The following is a 12,695-nucleotide window of genomic DNA, read 5'->3' as shown; positions in this document are numbered from 1 at the left end:
TCCGACGTTTCCGCCATGATTTGTTGTTTTACGTGGTCGGGGTGTGACAAAAGGTAAGTCTATTCAAGATATCCCTGTTGTTCGGGATTATCCTGAATTGTTTCCTGAAGAGTTACCTGGTTTACCCCCAGCACGCCAAGTCGAGTTCCGTATTGATCTTGTACCTGGTGCAAATCCCATTGCCAGATCTCCATATCGTCTTGCACCGTCTAAAATGCAAGAGTTGTCTAAGCAGCTTCAGGAGCTTTCTGACAAAGGTTTTATTCGTCCTAGCTTTTCACCTTGGGGTGCTCCGGTTCTTTTTGTCAAGAAGAAGGATGGATCTTTCAGAATGTGTATCGATTATCGTGAGCTTAACAAGCTTACCATCAAGAATTGATATCCCCTACCTCGCATTGATGATCTCTTTGATCAGTTACAGGGTGCTACTTGTTTTTCAAAGATTGATCTACGTTCTGGGCATCATCAACTTCATGTGCTTGAAGAAGATATTCCCAAGACAGCATTCCGCACTCGATATGGGCAATATGAGTTCACAATTATGCCTTTCGGTCTGACTAATGCTCCTGCTGTTTTCATGGACTTGACAAATAGGGTTTGTAAGCCTTATTTAGATAAGTTCATCATCGTTTTCATTGATGACATCTTGATATATTCTAAGACGCAAGCTGATCATGAGCAACATCTTCGTCTTACTATGGAACTCCTGAAGAAAGAGCAACTTTTCGCCAAATTCTCCAAGTGCGAATTTTGGCTTAAGGAAGTTCAATTTTTGGGACATATCGTCAACGAACAAGGTATTCATGTAGATCCCTCCAAGATCAGAGAGATTAAGGATTGGGAACTTATGATTTCAAAACAAACTGGTAAAACCTAACAACCAACTGTGAACTCGCTCAACTTTGTTGTTGACTCGTTGTTACATGCCTTGCAGGTCGTTAGATGTTTAGCTGGAGCTTGCAGGGGAGCAGGAGTCGTTGTGGGACATGGACTGTTGAGTTCCATGTTTAACTTATGAACTTTTATACTTTTGTTTTGGTTTTAAACATTATGCTTCCGCTGATTACTTAAACTATGTTTTGTTTGGACACCAATTATATTGTGTTTGGGTTTGATAATTATTTATACGCTATGTTCAATATGATTGGTGGCTTGATCCTGGTAAGTCACGCCTCCAAGCGGTGATACTCCCGCATGTGGATTTTGGGGGTGTGACAGATTGGTATCAGAGCCATTGGTTATAGTGAACGTGGTTTTAATAAGGGGAAAAAGTTTTGTTAAAACCAGACTATAACCTGTACAGTGCTCAACGACCCACAACGACGCTTCGTGTGACACCTGTGTTACTTCAGCCATCAAACAAATACCAAACCAATGAAATATTGTATTTCATACTTGGGATTTGTATAAACATATGTATCATTTGCACATATCAACTCTTGTTCGATTTCGGGCTTTAGATCGCTTTCTAGAGGGTTATACGCGCACTGATGCGTAAATATAACCAGTTTAATGCAACAAACACTCCGGAATAGTGACATAGGCTTAACATACCTTAAATAACCTTTACATAACTTAGAAATAAGCTTTGGAAGGTTTGGTGTGCCGAAATCAAGTTTATTCGCTTACAGGGACTAAAATCGACAAATTGCGAAAGTATGCCGATTCGTACTGTAACGAACATTCCAAAACTTGACCATAAGTTAAACATACCCTAAATATCCTTGAAATAGCTTAGAAATAGGCTTTGAGGTGTTCGGTGTGCTAAAATAAACTTTTGGGACATTCAGGGACTAAAAGCGTCAAAAAATGCATAAGTTTGCATTTTCGCGCATATCTTACGTTCTGAATACATCCGGACATCCAAAAATTTATGTAATCATTAAAATATTATGTTTTAGTGATTGGCTTTGTTGGTGCAGTTGTCTGTCGACTACATCTTAGTTCGAGTCTTAGGATAGGGCTGATTGTATAGTGAACGATAAATGAGAAATCTTGTAATATTGTGGGCCGCTTATAGGGTAGAATAGGTGGGTCGCTTATGTGACAATCAAGTGGATCGCTCATTTGTCATAGAGGCTGGACCGCTCGAGCGACATGATGATGGATCGTTCGAGTGACAGAATGTTTGGATCGCTCATAAGGACAAGTCCATATGAGCGGCCCATAACTCCTATAAATATGGACATATGAGCGGTTCTAGGTAGAGTCTCGGGTGTGTGTTTTCGAAGGTGTAAAGGCGTAGCCCTGTCCGATTGTCTCCACGAACTTGTAATTTGATAGTTAATCAATAAAGGAGACGTTAAATAGTGAAATCAAGCTTTACGAAGACTAATTCAATGAATTCTGCCTCTGAATTAGTCTAAGTGCTCTTCTGAACGACTCGTCGGGTTAGCAAACGATCCTACAAGTGGTATCAGAGCTCAGGAGGAAGAGTTCTTGCTGTTTAGCTCGATTTTTGCTCGAAATTCTCACTTCTACACCTTCTTTGTCTGATTCGAAGAGATTTCACTGTCGAAATTTGCTGAAAATCTCAGGGATTGTGCACAATAGTACCGTGACAAACCCTGGAAAGTTTCAGATCAAAATTTGAAGTTTAAGTGGGTCAAAATTGGATTTGAAATTGTTGGACCGCTCGACCGAACTGCTCTTGGACCGCTCATTAGGAAAAATCTTAGATCGCTCATTCGGACGGATTAACCTTGGATCGCTTCAAATTAAGTACCTTGGATCGCTCATTCGAACAAGTGGGATCGCTCGATCGAACAAGTTCTTGAATCGCTCGAACGGATAATTCCTGGTCCGCTCGAACAACAAGTCTGGACCGCTTATACGTTTGATTGTGGATCGCTTATTTGGACCATCAAGAACCGCTCAAAAGACAATTCTTGGCTCACTTATTTGGACATCCCTCATCTAGTCCGCTTATCTGACCAATTGTTGATTCGCTTTTGTGATCACTAAAGATTTGTCGATATTTTGGAAAAATGACAATGAGGTTTGATGTGCAAGAAAACAATGATCTTGAGAGAATGAATAGTTGGTATCGAGGATATCTTAGTAGTTCTTATCAGAAAATATCAAAAGAAATTTGGTATGAACGTTTCAAAGGCTTTTTGAGTAAGAAAGATGAAAAATTGGATGATCCGGAGAAACGTTTTGATCGTTTGATAGACTATTTGAAGGAAAATCAAATAGTGATATCAGAAGCTGAGATGGTATCAAAGTTCGCTAATGGTTTATCAGTTGAATGGGATGATGTTTTGAAAAATTTGAAAGAAAATTCTAATTTTTCAAAATTAACTCTGAATAAATTCATCGGCGAACTTAAAAATCACGATTATGAGAATTATCAAAAAAAGAGAGAATTATTGGATAAGATAAAAATAAATTTGGAAGATTTGAGTTTAGAAGTGATAAAAGAAATAAACAAAAGAATCAATTTTTTTTGGGAACAAAAAGAAAGTCGGTGTATGATATGAAAAGAGGCTGTTATATTGATGATAATAGAAATCCTCTTGATCTTGTTACAATCTTTGGTGCAGGTACATATAAGATAGAGAAAGAACAAGTGCCGAAGATTGAAGAATCCGTGAAGAATGAAACTTCAAGTTCTGCATCAGTTTGTTCAAAATGTGACCGCTTCAAGACTGAAAATGACAAACTCTTGAAGGATGCGGAAAGTTTGACATCGGAAGTCAAGAAGCTAGAAGATGTGAAGCAAGCTGATGATAAGCAGATTCTTATGGTTCAGGAAAATTGTGAAAAGTTGAAAGTTGAAAATGACAAACTGTTAAGTAATTTGAACAGTTTGACATTTGAAAACAAGAAGTTGAAAGAAAATGTAAAGGTTTTTGAAAACAAACAGAAATCGTCAGAAGATGAGGATTTTTGGATTAAGCTTGAAAACAAAAACCTAAAAGCCAGTCAATCAAAATTTCAGGAACAGATAAAAGTTTTGATGAATGAAAAATCTGTTCTTTAAAATTTGAAGATTGATAATGAAAAAACTATCAAGTCTCATTTTGGGAGAATATCTCAGCTTGAAAGTGAAGCTGAGAATTCGAGGAACAAAATCGATGAACTTGAAAAGAAGTTGATCGGTTTTGTGACTTCATCTGACAAGTTAAATATTCCTTGTCCAAAACCAATTAACTCTGTTCCAATAAGTGACGATGTCACAAACTTTGACTCTGTCAAAGTTGAAGATTGTTATGTAAAATCTGATGATGAACATGTTAAAATTGAAAAACAAAAATTGTTTTTAAATTTAAAAGAAAAATTTCAGAAAATTGTTCTACAATCAACTGAAAAAGGTGAATGTTCTAAACAAAGACCTTTGAAGAAGAAAGTGGAAAAGAAACAAAAAGATAATAAAAGTTCATCAGATCGATCATCCAATCAAAAGAAAAAATTACAAAAAGTAAAAAATGAAAATTCAAAAATTGTTGGTAATAAGTGGTGCAGGTCGGACCACAGTGCTTCAAAGCCAAATCCAGCAAAGTTGAGAAAGGAATATCACCAAGCCAAACAATGCTTTGATTTGAGCGTTTGGACAAAAAATGGTGATTGGTACGATAACAGAGTGTGTTACAGTTGCGGATATCACGGACACATTGCTGTTAACTGCCAGTATTGGAGTTTTGAGACCAGAAGATGCTATAACTGCAACATCAAAGGTCACATTGCCAGGGATTGCCCAAGGAAATCAAATGAAAGATTGAGGGCTAATTCTCAGAAATTGGCAAAGATACCAGTCAAAGTCAAGCCCCAGGAGCAGAAGGTTCTGAAACCTAAAGTTCCAGAACAGTCAATTCAGGAAAAGAAAGTTAAACTTTCACAGGGGCAGAAAGACAGACTGAGGAAAAAGAAGAAGAAGGCGAGAGAGTATCTCAAGAAGATCTTGTCCTCAGGTTCACCGGACAGAAAGAATAAAAGTTCTGATGAATCTACTACCTCCGCTGTAAAGACAAGCAAAAAGAATTCATCAGATACAAATTTGGGGACAAAAGAGGAGAAGAAAAAGAAAAAAGTGAAGTTTTCACTTCCTGGCGATGAATCTGTTTCTTCGGAAACAAAGGAGCCTCATGTCGGCGATGAATCTGACAGGTCAAAGTCAGACAAGCCACCTTCAGGCAATGATTCTGGTTCGTCAAAGCCAGAGGAGCCATTGGTTGAGGTAAAAAAGGAGAATTCAGGTTTAACAATGGATGATGCAAATTTTCCACCATTGTTGAACAAGAATTCGAAATCACCCAAGGATCGTCAGGCTTGGGTGAATCTGTTTAAATGAAAAACCCTGACTTGCCGGAGATCCCAAGATGGTATTGTGGATCATGAATCGGTGTATTTCTAAATCTGTTTGAGAAGTTGCAGGAATTGCCGGAACTCCCAGGTTTGTAAGCGAGGAGTAGGAATCGGCATCTTGAGAATTCAACCAAAAGATGGTAAATTGGTTGAAAAACAGGTTTGAAGAGCTTGAATTGCTAAATCTACAAGTGGTTGTATGGTAGTGATTGGTGTAGATCTTACAAGTGGTTAAATCAAGGTCATTAAATTGAACTTGATTTAATTATCATTCATGAAATTGGTAAACAAAGTGATGATTTGAACCCCATTTTTGTAAAAGGTAAAAACAACTAAACTTATTTTCCGGAAAAACAATTCTGATTAAAACAAATTTAAGTGTTTTGAAATCATTATGGGAAAATAGTTTGTTGTGAGGGGGAGTTCTGATTGTTTATGCCAGGTGGATGGAGAATTGATGTGATTCTCATCAAGTTGTCAAGTTTGTACAGTTTGTTTCAAATTTTCTCAGAAAATCAAAATTGAAACATATTTTGATTTTAGGGGGATTAAAATTTTAAAAAAACTAGAAAATTTGAAAATGTCAAAAACATTGAAAATTTAAAAACGAGTTTTGTTGCGAAAAAGAGGAAATGATAGTAAATCAGTGGACTATCACAGCACGCTAAAGAAATGTAATGCCAAACGTGATAAACGGTCTCACTGATGATGTGACGATAGGTTTTTGTACATTTAGTAGATTTATTCGGGATATAAACCTAAAATTTCAAACTTGTGAAATTCGTGGGGAACACTACTTGGATATATAGGTAACCCCTGAAATCTCGTTTGAAAGGTCTCGTATTCTGATATACTAGGTATTTATACTCTATGATGTCTGGGGTATTATTCCGGGACTTCTGCTGAACGGTAGTTCTGACCTAGTCCTTGGCTAATACTTTCCGCAAAATGCTTGAAATATAGCATAAAGCCCTCAGTTGATTAGACAATAAAATTGATAATCATCTGTTGTAGCTGAAAAGATCCTCTAAAGGGGACACACTGCTAAGTCGAAGCTGATATCTCTCTGCTGAACGGAAGTTCTGACCTGAGATCCCTCAGTTCTCGCATCTTTCCCCTAATTTATATACAGACATCATTGTAGTGTTCATACCTGTAAGACTGAATATTGGGATTCTGGATACGGGAGTATATTCAAGAGGTGGGACACATGAATTGAACTAAGTTCATAAAATACCTAAATAGTATCCTGAATAAATTGAAAATTGTATGAAAATTTAAGAGGACAACTATATCGTCAATCTACGTGAATCGTTTAGAACTTAAAACGATTAAAAGCTTAACGGTGCTTGTGTTATGTCTCAAAAACTGATATGATCCTCTTGCACAAACTCACAAAAATATGTTTGTTTTGCATTTAAATTTCTGTCTTTGCATTTATGTTTCTTATTTTGAAAAATCCAAAAAGATTTTCGACAACTGATGTTGAAGAGCTGATTTTCAAAATCTCAAAGGCTAAACTTGATGAACAGACAGGTTGGTTAAATCATTTGAAATGTTTAAAATGATTCATTAGGATGAATCAGAATTTGAGGTGTTTCAAATTTTGTGAATCAGTGTTTAAGTGTAAAAAGTATCAAATGATTAGTTGATTCATTAAGTTGAATCACAATTATTTTGGTTTGTGATAGAGTGTTTGAGTTGTGCAGGTTTCTAATCCTGTTGCTACAGAGAAAGCCAGGAGTTGATTTCAATGGTGATAACGATTTCCAGACAGAGATCCTAGCATGATGATAGGGGGAGTCTGATGATAGTTAAAACCAGAGAAAAATCCAGGCATATGTTTTCAGGGAGAAGTTCCTGTAGAAGATTTGTTTCCAGGCTGAGTTCCTGAAGAAGACCGAACAAGAGTGAAGAGCTGGAAATGATTGAAGACTCTCACTGAAGATTAAGTCAACATTCAAGGGGGAGTCTGTTGGTGCAGTTGTCTGTCGACTACATCTTAGTTCGAGTCTTAGGATAGGGCTGATTGTATAGTGAACGATAAATGAGAAATCTTGTAATATTGTGGGCCGCTTATAGGGTAGAATAGGTGGGTTGCTTATGTGACAATCAAGTGGATCGCTCATTTGTCATAGAGGCTGGACCGCTCGAGCGACATGATGATGGATCGTTCGAGTGACAGAATGTTTGGATCGCTCATAAGGACAAGTCCATATGAGCGGCCCATAACTCCTATAAATATGGACATATGAGCGGTTCTAGGTAGAGTCTCGGGTGTGTGTTTTCAAAGGTGTAAAGGCGTAGCCCTGTCCGATTGTCTCCACGAACTTGTAATTTGATAGTTAATCAATAAAGGAGACGTTAAATAGTGAAATCAAGCTTTACGAAGACTAATTCAATGAATTCCGCCTCTGAATTAGTCTAAGTGCTCTTCTGAATGACTCGTCGGGTTAGCAAACGATCCTACAGGCTTGTCAAAAATCCATTCGTCGCACAATTTGGATCGTTTTTGCGTCCGTTACGACTTCCGTCGTAATTAACCGAACAACGCAACCGTGCGGCCAAACGAACCGACATCCGACATATTTTTGAGCGTGTTTCAAGTTCCCTATACTTTAACTTCATTTTAGAGCCTTAAAATGGGGTTAACGGGGCTTAAACGTGTCAAAACGCATCAAAAACCAAGTTTGGAGGTGCAGGGGCCTGTTCTGCCAATTGCTGAAAGTTACTGCCAGCAAATAAGGTCCTTACGGACCGTATGGAGTTGCTTACGGTCCGTAAGCCTCTCCCAGGTCAGAATACTTCATTTAATTAAAACCCAGCTGCTCCCATGGTTTTGCACTTAGTTTCTTTGATTCTATGGACTGGTTTTGGATGCCCCTAGTATCACAAAACCTTGTGCCCACTTGTACGCTCAAGATTAAAGCACGGGAATCAACAAACGATCCTAACGGTGCTAGAAACCCTATAAATACCCCCACCCTTCTCACCCCCAACTCACTTGAATTCTGAGATTTTCTCTAAGTTGGAGTGGTTATCACTTCATACCTGAGAAATACTTGGAATTCAATCTTGCGGGGACCTTCTGTAAGTATTCTTTCGCGTTTTTCGTTCGTTTTAGCGTTAAAGTCAAACTGCGTTTGACTTTCTGCTTTGACCAGTTTTTGGTCAACGTGAAGTTTGTTTGAACTTCATAACGTGAGCGTAACCACGATGGTTATAGTCCCTAGTGACTACACCTACTGATTACCACGTTATCTAGGCTCAGTGACGAGTCGTAGTTTCGGCCAAAATGCGTTTTCTTGCGTATTTTGTAACCAAACTACTCTAGGGTATCAAAACTGTTTGTTTTGATACCAAACCTGTTTTCTAACTTTACTAAACATGTTCTAGCATGTTTAGCTCGTTGCTTTTAAATTTGTGCTTGTTTAGGGTCGTAAAGGTAAGCGATCGAATCAATCGCTTATACTTTCGAACCCGACCCATTTGGTCGAACTTTAGGATCCGACCATACACATTAGGTGACCATAGTTGTATAGGGAATAACCTTCCGAGGTTATACCTTATGGTCACGTCGTTTAAGTAGTTGTATGATAAGTAGTTCTTATGCCTTAGGTAAATTACCAAAATGCCCTTTTTGCACCAAAATTTATTTAAAGCATATGTAACCTAAATTTTGAAATCTAAACTAATTAGGTAACTATATTAGACATGTTAAGGCATATTTTACTTGTCATAGGACTAGTTAGGCGGTCTTAACGCGTTTTACGCAAACGACGCGTTAAAGTAGCATAAGCTACCTAAAACGGGTCGTAATGGGTCGTAAGCACTTAGGTTAGGTTTCATTTTAGTATGTGGGCTTTGTTTAACCATATCATATGAGTTCCAATACTCATTTGGTTTACGAAACCTCATACTATCCGATCCCCCGATTTAGGTCCGGTTATTTATGTAGTTATCTATATAGGGTGCCGTTTGATTCCGTGATCCCTCTAGCTTTGCTTGGTTGTTGTTCAATGTCACACCCCCAAAGTCCACCCGCGGAATACCACCGCTTGGGAGCGTGACTGACCAGGATCAAGCCATCAATCATATCAAACATAGCATTTAATATATAAAAGTAATTAATGTAAATCATCATGACATGATTGATGTTCAAAACCAAACATCGTTTAAATAGCGGAAGCATAGTATGTAATCTCAAAATAGTTGTAAGTTCAGATAAAGTTCATGATCCACATCCCACAACGACCCGCTCCTCCCTGTGCAAGCTCCATAATGTACCTAAGGTCCTGCAAGGCATGCAGCAAATAATCAACAAACTAGTTGAGCGAGTTCACAGAAAGTAAGTTCATAACATAGTGCATAAGAATAACTAGTGGGGGATTCCCATACTAGTGTGTACTAAAGGTGGGGGCTTCCCAAACCTTGTGTTCATATTACTGGTGGGGGCTTCCCATGTTTATCCTGGCTAATGAGGGCTTCTCATTAACGGTACTTACTAGACTAACCTCCGACCATGTGTTCTTCTTTACCGAGAACAGGAAAACGTACAGGGTCACGTAGGCTTTACGTGACGTGCCCTTCCCCGAGGACAGTGGTACGCGCGGGGGCTACGTAGGCTTTACGCAGCGTGGCCTTCCGACCTGGAAGCCAGTAGATGGTATTGGGTTACGTAGGCTTTACGTAACGTGTCCTCCCGACCCGGGAGACAAATGGCAGTTACTGGGTTACGTAGGCTTTACGTAACGTGTCCTGACTAACCTGAGGACGATGGTCTATAGTCTGGAGAATGCGTAAGTACGAGTAACTCTTTTAACAATAACATATCCAACCCAATTCCCAACCCGGGAATCCCATGCCTTGGCTGTGTGAACTCACATTGGTTTGCTCGGCAGATACACAAAAAGTACAGGTAGCAATTAAATGGTCAACCACGTCCTATCATGGTTATTATACAAGTCAGGTTCGTATATAGCACGTTTGTATCACGTATGGTATCGAGTATGATCATGACAAATCACATAAACGTATCATCAGTTCAAATCATGTAACGAGTCCAAGAAATCGGCCCAAACAGATAAGCAGTCCAACTAGCAGTCAAGGGCACACTAGTCCAATAGCAAACAGTCCACAAATCCAATCGTTGGGCCCAATTGATTGGGCCCGTGACAGTGAAGGCCCAAACAGTGTACGTGCATTAACTCGTCTCGAGTCGCAACCGGCGATCTCGAGTCGCAACCGGAGATTACGAGTCGCAACCGCTGGTTACGAGTCGCAATGGTGATCTCGGTTCATCATGGTCCGGTTACGAGTCGCAACGGGACTCGCAACCATGGTCTCGGCTTGTGCTGTTCGTGGTCTCGAGTCGAGACTGTGAGGTTTCGACTCGCAATCTGAGTCGCAACCGTGTGCGTAACTGGTTTCCATAATTCCTGTAACAATCACTCCGTGATTCTAGCAAACAACTTAGGCAGTTTCACAATTCAGATCAATTAACAGTTTTTTTTTCCATAATCCAACAAGCATACTATCGATCAAACAGGACTTTTATCATGAATTTCGTATGAACATTAATAATCCAAAATCAAGAACATTTATCTAAACACATAAACACATCCGATTCTAACATTCACGAAGCCAATCAATGAGCATCAACTAATCCGATTTAGTTAGCATATTAACCAGTTACAATCTGATTAAATCACGTATACATATGGCCGATTACAATCATACCATCACCTATATCCGATTCATGAGCAAGCCAATTATATGAACACTAATTATCATTGATCCAATCTAAAATTATCATACACAACCTGTTAACAAGACTCATTCGGTATCAAGCAATCATATTCGAAAACATCAACATACACACAACCAATTTCAAACATGACAAGTACTAACCGAATTAGAGAAGAAGAGAGGGTGATCCGAATTGTGGATGCTCTTGCCGTCGAGTTCCAAGCAAACGAGAGAGAGATAGGGAGCAACTAGGGTTGTGTGTGTTTGTGTTTTTGCAAAACAATAAGACAAAACCCTTAAACTCGGTTTTGTGTTGCGAGTGGGGGAGTGGGCCGAGCCCATCCGGTTACTTCTAAGGGTCCGTGAACAAGGTGTGGCCCAAAGGGCTTGTGTGACCGGTTAAAGTGTTATGCAATCGGATCAGGCGTGTGGTTTGGGTTCGTGCACATTCACTTAACATACATACACACACGTAAACAATTATTCATTTAAAATCATATAATTCAGTTCTCATAGGCATGTAACGTTACATCAAAGCAAGTCTAAAGTTCGAGTTGTCACATTATCCCCAACTAATTGGAAATTTCGTCCCGAAATTTGGTATGCACTCACTGAGGAAGCTAGGTAAACTGTATTGCTCACTGATTTTCCTGGGGTGTCACATCCTCCCCCCGTTGATCTGGAATTTCGTCCCGAAATTCCGAGGTAGTAGCTTCAGCCTCAGTAGTGGTAGCATTGGTTTCGAATAACTGGGGGTACTTTTCTGTCATCCTGTCTTCGCGTTCCCAGGTGTACTCTGGGCCACGTTTGGAGTTCCAACGAACTCGGACAAGAGGGATTCTCTTGTGTTTGAGGACCTTCACATCCCGGTCCGTGATTTCAACTGGTTCCTCGACGAACTGCAACCGCTCATCGATAGTGAGTTCCTTAAAAGGAATGATGAGGTTTTCATCAGATAGGCACTTCTTTAAGTTCGATACATGAAAGACATTGTGAACTGCCCCGAGTTCAGCTGGTAGGTTCAACTTGTATGCTACTTTGCCAATCTTTTCTATGATTTCGAATGGTCCGACGTACCGCGGATTTAGTTTGCCCCGTTTGCCAAAACGAACCACACCCTTCCAGGGTGAGACTTTTAATAAAACCCGGTCCCCGACCTCAAATTCCAATGGCTTTCTACGCTTGTCCGCGTAGGCTTTCTGACGGTCGCGTGCTGCCGCCATGCGTTGTCATATCTGTGCGATCTTTTCTGTGGCGTCCACTACAATCTCTGGACCCGTGATTTGACTATCCCCCACCTCTGCCCAACAGAGAGGTGACCGGCATTTACGTCCGTACAATGCCTCGAATGGAGCGGCTTGAATGCTGGTGTGATAACTATTATTATACGAGAACTCCACCAAAGGGAGATGCTTTTCCCAGCCGTTGCCGAAATCTATAACGCATGCCCTAAGCATGTCTTCAAGAGTTTGAATCGTTCGCTCAGACTGCCCATCCGTCTGAGGATGATATGCTGTGCTCATGTCTAATCGTGAGCCGAAAGATTTATGCATGGCTTGCCATAGCTCTGACGTGAATCGTGCATCGCGATCCGAAATGATGGACGTGGGCACCCCGTGCCTCGAAACAACTTCTTTAAG

This window comes from Helianthus annuus, chromosome 16 (assembly GCF_002127325.2).
Source record: "Helianthus annuus cultivar XRQ/B chromosome 16, HanXRQr2.0-SUNRISE, whole genome shotgun sequence".
Taxonomy (NCBI): Eukaryota; Viridiplantae; Streptophyta; class Magnoliopsida; order Asterales; family Asteraceae; genus Helianthus; species Helianthus annuus.
Note: the sequence above shows the minus strand (reverse complement) of the source record.